General features: G+C 42.4%; 1 protein-coding gene across 3 annotated transcripts in view; it reads left to right on the top strand.

The window, feature by feature from the left end:
- The window catches only part of pvrl2l (PVR cell adhesion molecule related 2 like), a 480,113-nt gene that overhangs the window by 258,396 nt on the left and 212,006 nt on the right, over nucleotides 1-9,711 (top strand). The gene's annotated exons all lie outside the window — the stretch shown is intronic.

Raw genomic sequence — 9,711 nt, 5'->3', positions numbered from 1 at the left:
GGGTATACTTATGTTATACTGCTGTAATGCTCGTGTGATTCAGACTAATAATAATAAAAAAAATTGCCCTTGATGCACCGCAAGGAGGAGAGTTGTGGGAGTGAAACGGTGATGGTGTGTTTAGAGACGCCGCCTCCAGGTGGGAAACAGCAGGAGCGACACACCTGGAGGCGTCAGGACTGATCGTCTGTGTCCTGGAGGACAGGAGTTGTTTCTACGAGTAACTCGTGTGGCATCTTAGTTTGACTCCTGATTCTTTTGGTTTTCGCTTCTTTTTTAACACTAAAAACCATTTGAGGCATCACCTGCATGTTGAGGTAAAAAGTACATAATTTCAGTGTTTGCTAAATCTCTACATATGTTTTTGAAATGTACAATTATGTATGCATTCTAAACTGTAAAAATGTTTTTGTTTTCACAATTAAGAAAATAAATATATATGTTCCAATGTGTTAATAAAGCTGGTCAAAAAGACAAAAGAATTAACAAAATGACACCAAACACGGCAGCGTGAGCAGGTTTTACGGTGAAATGTGGAGGTAAAGGCGACACCTAACTGATGTTCAGCCACAGGCTTTAACCACCAGCCCAGCGTTCACATCCCTCCTGTGTTTCTGCTCTTAAGGTCTCTTAAAGTCTCAAAATAACAAGTTAGAATCTGTCTGGTGGCGGTTTCTGCTACCTGAAGTAAATTATACTCACATTATGTATTCAAATGACCCGTCTGGTGCTCGTGCATGTACATGTGCTCAGAATCAATATGCAGTCCCTCACTTTGTTGCCTCGCTCTGTTTTTACGAGCACCTTTTACAACCGTACAGTTAATCTGGGCTCATTAAAACCTCACATTTTTGTGGGTTGGTGTCAGAGCAGGATGTTCCTGTAATGTGAGTTTATGTGAACGCCACAAATCTGTGTGTGGATGCACTTAATTACTGCCAAAAAGTCGTCACAAGTCATTCCGGGGGCTCTTGGCTACTTTGTGTGTGCGAGCGCTGAAAGTGCATGTGGGGGTTGTAGTTGTCGTGCAGTTACACTCCGGGCTGCGGGGGTTGTTAAGGTGAATGGAGCCGGGAGGCGGTTGAATGTGCACGAGAGCCGGTGAGAGCAGTGGCTGAATCTGACACGAAAGTGGAGAAGTGCTGGAGGAAACTCCAGAAATTCACAACCCCTGCAGGGAGGGGGCTGCGAAACGGCTAAACCTAATTAGACTGAATACTTTTGTGATTTCATTATGTCCCTAAGCCCGGGGATTTGTTTTAACCTTTACATGAGTTGTTTTTCTCAGTCAGAATACTTTTTTTTTTTCCAAACCAGCATAATTCCTTAATCATCCACTCCCTTCTTCTCCATCTCGACTTCCCGTCTCTTTGTACCTTTGACTTCCCATCCCATGAGCTCTGTCAGTGACTACGTTTACATGCAATAACCCTTTTCTAACCGGAATATTAGCAATAACCAGGTTTTGCACGGCCATGTAAACACCAATAACTAGTGATGCACCGAAATGAAAATTTGTGGCCGAAACCGAAACCGAAAATAATAATAAACACTTGGCCGAATACCGAACAATACCGAACATGGTTCTTCAGCAGTTTTTCATTTATTTTGCCAATTTTTTCACCATTGCATAAATCAAATTCATTTGATTTAGGCAAGCTTTTCAAAGAAGAAAATCTTTTACAAAATTACAAGGTAGAAAATATTTATTGAACATAAAAAAATGTTGTTTTTTTTTTATTTCCCAGCAGTATGTTGTTTTGGTTCCACCTCCTGGTGAATGTTGGGTAAAATTCTTATGGGGTTAGTTTTTGGTTGGCCAACGATTTATGTAGTGCGCAACGTTACGGGACGGAGCGGCCAGTCTATTTCCTTATTTTACAACGCCGTTATTAATTGTTTGTTTTTTTTCCCCACTTATTCCACCGAACACCGAAAGTGTTTTTTTTGCCATTTTCGGCCGAACAATTTTGGTTACCGAACAATCGGTGCATCACTACCAATAACCCCTTTGAATAACCGGAATTTGCTCATATTTCTGTTTTTAAAAACCTGAATATGACCCCTGGGTTACTCCTTTTCTAACCCGAATATTCAGTCATGTAAACGCCTAACGGGATATCCCCATCAAACGGAACAGGAATTTGTTTTCTGCGCATGCTCTTTTAGCAAGAAATCTTGGTCTTTTGAGTCAAGGAAGTTCTTATAAACATGGAGAAACGCAAGACCAGGAGGAGACTAATCGCTTCATAAATGTAATGAAAGATATGAACATGTTGGCATTTGTAGACGGTAGAAAGTACGGGGATAGCCAGATTTACAAAAAGGTGAGCGAAAAGTTGCGCGAAGCAGCATTTGTACGAACGGGAATTGCGTCATGACGTTCTCCGTGCGTCGCTGGTTTGATCCAGATATCCCAAATGATAACGATTACCATGTATGCAGGGATAACCCTGTTTGCTCACGCATGGAAACAGATTATTTCCGAATGTTTCAGTAACCGGATTATTGACCTTAACCCCAATTTTGACTCTATGCAAGCATAGTCACTGTCACAGAGTATCCGTTTAAGATCCCGTCTCCGAGGACGGAGCACCGAGTTCCAAGACGTTTCAAAAGTCATCTTTTACTTTTACTCTTCCTCCCTATGATGGTCTGTTTCTGCGCGGTTTACGCCAGCTTGATCAGGTCTCCTCTTTTTGATAATTTCTTCGCTGATGACGTTGAGTTTGAGAGGTTTGGGGGTGGGGGGGAGACGAGATTAAAGGCTCTCACTCCGGTCCTTGATGAGGAGACTGAGCTACAGACATTTTAGGCAGGAAATTTCCTCCCTCACTGCAGCGTCCAGGGGCTGCATGAGGAAATGATTGGGATTGTCATGGAAACACCGGAGGGAGGGGATGGGGGGGGGGGGGGGGTGCGGGTGCGGTGGAGTAGCTATGTTAGATGTTAGTTGTGAGTCAAGTGAAGAGTGTGTGGATATGGAGGGTAATCAGGGCTAATTTGATGGCGTGTGCGTGTGTTCATGTGTGTGTTGATCTGTGTCATCGAGGGTAATCAAGCGCAGGGTTTAGTGCAGACTTACTGTGGCTCGGTCAGAGGTGAGACACGGATGAACACTCATGTTTCCGCTGTCTTTGGGCTAAAAGGTGCTTTTAATCTCCACGTGCTCATGCAAGTGCATGTGTAACACTGACTGTGTGGCGTGAGGGTAACTGATAGCTGCCATCGGTGTGTCTGAGGGTGTTATGCAGCTGTCATCCTATTAATTAAAGGAGGAATGTTTGCTTTGTTGTTTTAAATGAGTTATTTTCTCTTCTTGAGAGTAAAGAATCTTTATGTGCAATTAACTCGGTTAGTGAACCATCAGATTGCTCTCTAAAAAGTATTTGTAAGCTTGATATAATGTACAGCTAATGGACTTGTCAAAGAGCTGCTAACTGCTGCAGTGAATGCACGAGAAAATAAGGGCTCTCTGTCAATTTTAAACTCAAATGATGAGAAATCTGCAGGATCACGCCGGTCTGCAACCAGACTGAGACATTGCAGGCATAAAAAACAAGAAAAAAGAGTAATCATAAGTGGTCAGTCTAGTTTGCAATTAATATTGTAAATAATAAGAGTTCTACACTTTAGTTAAAAAAAAAACATGACTTACTGTTGTTGATGTATGTTGTCTTTAAAGTGACTTAAAATGAATATTTGTAACAAGAAAGATGCCGCTGCAGATTTTTTTTTAAGATGAAATTTAAATGACCAGTTCAAAATGTACATTTTATGAATAACATTAAGGCTTGAAGAGTTGACCGTCTCCAACTTTAAACAACAACATCAAGTGTCGTTTTGAGCTTTCCGTCGTGAAAAACAGCATAAAACAGAATAAAAGCTGTTCTAAATGTTAATGTTTCACCTCCTGCATACACTAATTGAACCTAAGTGTCCCTCTTAATGGTGTGAAACTTGCACAGAAGCAGCATGTTACCTGAGAACACTTTCTGGTTGGATTGTACTCGTGTCAAGTGTCCCCACTGAGTCAGTTCAGCATTTAAGGCGAATGAATACCTTTAATGGACGACATGTAGATTTTATGGTCCATTTATAGGGAGACGGCATGTTGCTGCAGAATGACCCGTCTTTCTCTGCTTTTTCATCCATGAACAAAAGCCGATCCGATGCAGACACGCGCTGCTTGACCATCATTCTCAAATATGAAAGGCCTTCATTTCCATTTTTCTTCTTTTCTTAACCTCCTGCTGAGAACAGCGCAGTTTCAATTCAAAGTCTTGAAGATACACCAAGTCGGGGCTGCAGGTAGCTCAGTGGATTGTGCAGGTTTGGAGCGTGACCTGCCGCCTTTCACGCCATGTTTTCTGCCCTCTCTCTGCCCGTTTCCTGCCCAGACACTTTTCCAATAAGAAAAAGCCAGTAAAGCCACAAAAGATATAATATATATAACCTGAAATCAAAGTAGGCGATACTGGATTGAATTTAAAACAAGAAAAAGCTGACATATCTTAAAGGAGCTGTATGTAAGAGCAATAATAAAACAAATCATAAAATGACCCCGATATGTCAACAGACATTTAAAAATCATGTTCATTTCAAATACTTATGTCACTGACAACAGCCCTCAAGCCAGGATATTCCAGTTTAAAAAGAGGAGTTGCAGCCCTCAACTGATGTTTATGTTGTCATTTTTTGTTTTGGCCTGAAGCTCCACCCTCCACCTATCTCCCAATCACCAAGTCAGTATTGTTTCTGAAGCTCCACCCTCCACCTATCTCCCAATCACCAAGTCAGTATTGTGTCTGAAGCTCCACCCTCCACCTATCTCCCAATCACCAAGTCAGTATTGTTTCTGAAGCTCCACCCTCCACCTATCTCCCAATCACCAAGTCAGTATTGTTTCTGAAGCTCCACCCTCCACCTATCTCCCAATCACCAAGTCAGTATTGTTTCTGAAGCTCCACCCTCCACCTATCTCCCAATCACCAAGTCAGTATTGTTTCTGAAGCTCCACCCTCCACCTATCTCCCAATCACCAAGTCAGTATTGTTTCTGAAGCTCCACCCTCCACCTATCTCCCAATCACCAAGTCAGTATTGTTTCGGCATCCGGGTTGCCAGCTCGGCTCTAATTATCGCAGCCATGGCAGCCTACGTTCCTGCTGCATTCTGCAGCCTACCTGGCAACCTCTGGTCGGGGGGAGGAGGGGGAGGGTACACGCCGCTCAACAATATTTTGAAAGTGACTGCAGTACCAGTTTTGGACATTTCTTACAGACGGCTCCTTTAAATAAAACCGTCTTTTTATATAGACTCTAGTTTGCTGTAATAATTTTATTTTATTCATGTCAGGATTGAGACTTGGGGAGGGTCAGCTAATTTCTTACTTTGTTCTGATGTGTAAAACATTTCAATTAGGGGAAATCCAGACTATAACGTTAATAAAGTTAGGGGACATCCTTACTGCTCCAGCATCATAATACCAGACTGATGTCATCACTACCACTCTAGAGGCAGATCTTTGGTCTGAAATTGTTCATCTTTTGACCGACGTGACTTCTTGGTCTTCAGGACCGGCTTCCCTGCGTGTCTTAAATGAGCAGATCACCCTGAAGGTCAGCAGGAGTCTGCCAGTGACCCGTTGAGACATCAGAAACATCTAAACCACACACGGTCGTGACTCCAGTGGAAATGGGTCGAAGAGCAATATCTTAGACGTTCGTGACCAAAAGCTGAATTGAATAAGTATCGATCCCCTCTGTGGACATCTTCTGGTATTTTTATTTTTCCAGGTCACATTTCAGTTCTAATAATGGAAACAAGAGGAAAAGAAGAAGGTCTTTTTGAACCCCTCTCTGCCAGTCCCTCCACGTCTCTCCACCTTGCCTCCCCACATCCCAAATCATCTAATTTAGATTATCCCTACTGCAGCGACTGCAGCTGAGCAGAAATGGATAGTTTTCATGGGTCTTTCCCCCCTGCCTTAATCTCCTCCGTGTTCCTGACACTAATACAGAGTCTGATCTGAGCCCTCCTGCCTCTCCCTCTGACATTCATCACCGCGCTTCTTAATCCAGGCAGGCTGCCTCTGTTGACGGGAAATAAGAACGACAAGCATGGCCTATTTTCTCGCTAACGATAGTCTCCACTTTCTTCCTTTTCCTTTTTTTTTTTTTCCACCTTTTTGAAGGGAAAATATTCACACAGAACTGTGTTTACTCGAGCGTCTAGCGAGGCGGTTGACAAGAGTCTGACGCCAACATTGATCATAAACCCGGCTCGGATCTGAGATCCATTCGTGCTGCAGATTCTAAAAACAACCTGAGTCGGTTCAAAGAGCAGCGAACATAAATGCGCTTTCAGTAATCTTGTAAAGCGTTTACTGCGCTCTATCCAGTGTGCATCTGATGGACAATGAAAAGCATAAATGAAGCACTTATTTGCTGAAACAGATGAGAATCTGTTGTTAAGTGAAGGAATGGTTATTTCTCTGATTTGGACAGACCAGAGTTACGGTTTTATAATCCCTGAAAAGAACTTGTGTTGCACTATAACTGGCTCAATAAATGAACCAGTTTAAGTCTCCAGAGGTTTGCATGAATGCATCGGCGTGTTTGTATGTTGAAAGCAGCTAAAACCGACGACGTGACGTGCATCTTTGCAGGCGACGGGTGAGCGCTCTCAAATTAGCATGCCCTGCATTGCATCATGTGTTGTTTTGGAACACTGCAGTCCCTCCTCGCCCGTCTTACTGCTCTGTCTGCAGTCTCGTCCCGCCTTGGCTGTAAGTGTAAAAGTCAAGTTTTCATGACAAGCTTATTTATTTTTAAGTTTCATTCATATGCAAACAAAAAAATAGAAGAACCTGGTTCTCTTAAAGCTAAATCATCGCCGTTTCTGGTTGTATTTTAGCGGGCTGCACCAACATTTTTGGGGAATGGGCTTAATTGATTGGTTGAGTGTGGTATTTGTTGTACTGTTTTTTGGATCCACAGAGTACAGAGCCATATATTGCCCCCTATCAAACTCTGTATTTGACGTCAAAAAAAGTGATTCCCGAAATGTTGGAAGATTCCATTAATTAAGACAAATTTGAATGCTCATTTAAACTTTGATAACGTAACAAAACTGTGGCTGCTCAAGACACACATGATACTGCACAGTATCATATAAATCCATAATTATGTTGCTGTAACTTTGTGTTCTTGAAATATCTATCGCCACATTCCCAGATTTGGAAAATGCCTACAATCAACACGTGGAAACTAAATTTTGGTTTGTCCACAACTAATTTCTTCTTCATTTTGATTTGTTATCCATGGAAAATGCAGGTAGACATTTTCTTTTCTTCGCGGGGGGGGGTTCTGTAGTGGTATATTGTCATAACACCCACACATATTAGTTATTTATTATTGTTTATTCAAGAACTCAAGAACACTAATATTAAACACTAAACGACTAAACATCGCTTGCATCTCCTAAACAAAAATGAACATAGACATTGTCGATTATACTGCTATTTTACAGTCACTTATATGCTTGCATTTTAAAAGACCAAAAAAATCTATATCACTGATATTTGTAACTGACTTTTCCAACCATATTTACACTGCTCCGCTGCCTGCCCCTCGTCAGCATGTGGTTGGTCAAGTTTCCACCTTGTTCTCAGTCTCGCTCGGTGATCACATCATAGTGCTTTGACCAAAATCGCCGTTTAAGTCGACATCAACGTTACTGCTGCTGCTGCTAGCATCTGCACTGCTGCCAGAAAGCTGTTTCTTTCTACATTTTGAAGCATCTTCTTCAAGTGACTTGGCTTTCTTTTGTCTTTACTTTTCCCATCCACCTTTCTCCTTATGTTTTCTGCTTGCCTTCTTTCTGTTGGCAGACACTAACGTTAGTCTTCTTTGTTGGTTTTTAGGCCTATATCCGATAAATGATCGTCTTAGCGCCACCTGTTGTTAGTTGATAGACTGAAAATGTTGGTTATTGAACCATTCTGGACTTTTCCAGAATGCACAGATTACCAGTCTGCCCCTGGCCACAAGCGTTTCAGCTCAGATCTTTAGCTCAGAATGCTCTTGCAGGTCAGATTTAACTGGAAACGGCACACGAGAAGTGCAACATTATCATTGATAGATGTCTAGTAGTGGTATTTGTGGTTAGTTGCGGTTTTAAAAGGAGTTGTATGTAGTATTTTCATCATAGGGACCAGTGGCCAAACATCAGGGGCATCAAGTATGTGCTGTAACTCTTTGCATCTACTGTGCTGCCTTTGATTGCATTGTTTTTGCCAAAAAGCCAATCTATCACCGCATGAACCGATCATATGTCCCAAAAAAAGTGCATTTGTTTGTGTTTCCTCTTCTGAGTCCGTTGTGTGGCGGTCAGTCATACGTCGGTAACCAGTCACCAGCAGCTACAGTTTTTGGTCCATAAAGTTGGCGATAAATGCAGAGAATTTGAGTTGATGGAATGGTGAAGGGATGAATGTTGAAGTGATAAAAACACTTTCAATTGTTCCCCAGGCGCGCAGTGACCATCTTGAACCCAATCACTAACAGAGAGGAGATGACGGCTCCCTTCCAACAGCGTTCTTTAAATAAGACCTTTTCTGTGCAAATATCCGCCATTATCCCCTCGCTAGGGACTTTGAGAGAGCGCTTCTTTTTACAGAAAATCATGCTTCCATTGTGTTTGACCTGATTATATTGAAAAATGAACATGCCAGCTCTAATGGACTTTTGGAGACTCATTGTTCTTTATAGCCTTTACAGTTTAATAGACTTTTAAGCACTTGATTAACAGACGGCCGACAGCCGCTGTAGACCTTGGACAAAACCCCATTATTCAGTTGTCTCTCACTCAGACTCTTGATAAATGCCACTAATGCCTAAAATATAAATGGTGCAATAAATATAAATAACACTTTGGCCCACATGTTGTGTTTCCTTGCCAATGGTTAAGTTTGAAAAGAGAGAGAAACTAGGACAGGGAAAGTTGGATTCATCATCCTTAATGCCTTCTGTCACTTCAATTGGATATTACCCCGACACTGTCCCCTAATTTAGACATCACATCCTTTCCCAAGAGCCCCGCCTCATCCGTGCAACCCATCTGTGTCACTCTGGCATAACCCTCCTGCCTCCCTAAGTGACGCCAGAGCAAGAGCCCCTGAAATCAAACCGAGGACTCTCTTTTTAAGTCTCCCTCATCTTCCTTCCCGCCACCAAAAACGCTCTTCTTGCTCAATCCCTCTCTTCTTTCATGTCCTTTTTTTCATTCAGTCCAGACTCGTACAGTACAAGTCTGGACCCCCAACTCATTTGTGCCACCCCGGTACAGATACACCCGGTATCCAGGGTGCTGCCGTTGACAGAAGACGGGGTCATTCCCAGAGTGATGCCCCGCCATGTGAACCTACTCTATTCTCATTTCAGTCAACCTTAGGTGGTTTGATTGGCTGCCGCCGACACGTCTGCCAGGAGAGCTGGCAGGGCCATGCTGTTATTTGCATGAAACAGAAAGGGGCTCAGACTTTCTGCCATTCTGCACAGTGGTCTAACCGCACCACAAAGAAAAATCTGCATGTGACTCACAGATGTATTAAAGAAAAACACACATACACACATTAACTGGCTTTGGCTCGATACTACTTCTTGCTTTGTTAGAGATTTTGTTTCCTCTTTATTATGGGCCAGCATGA

Source organism: Cololabis saira, chromosome 15, assembly GCF_033807715.1.
Source record: "Cololabis saira isolate AMF1-May2022 chromosome 15, fColSai1.1, whole genome shotgun sequence".
NCBI lineage: Eukaryota > Metazoa > Chordata > Actinopteri > Beloniformes > Belonidae > Cololabis > Cololabis saira.
This window is presented reverse-complemented; position numbering and strand designations above follow the sequence as displayed.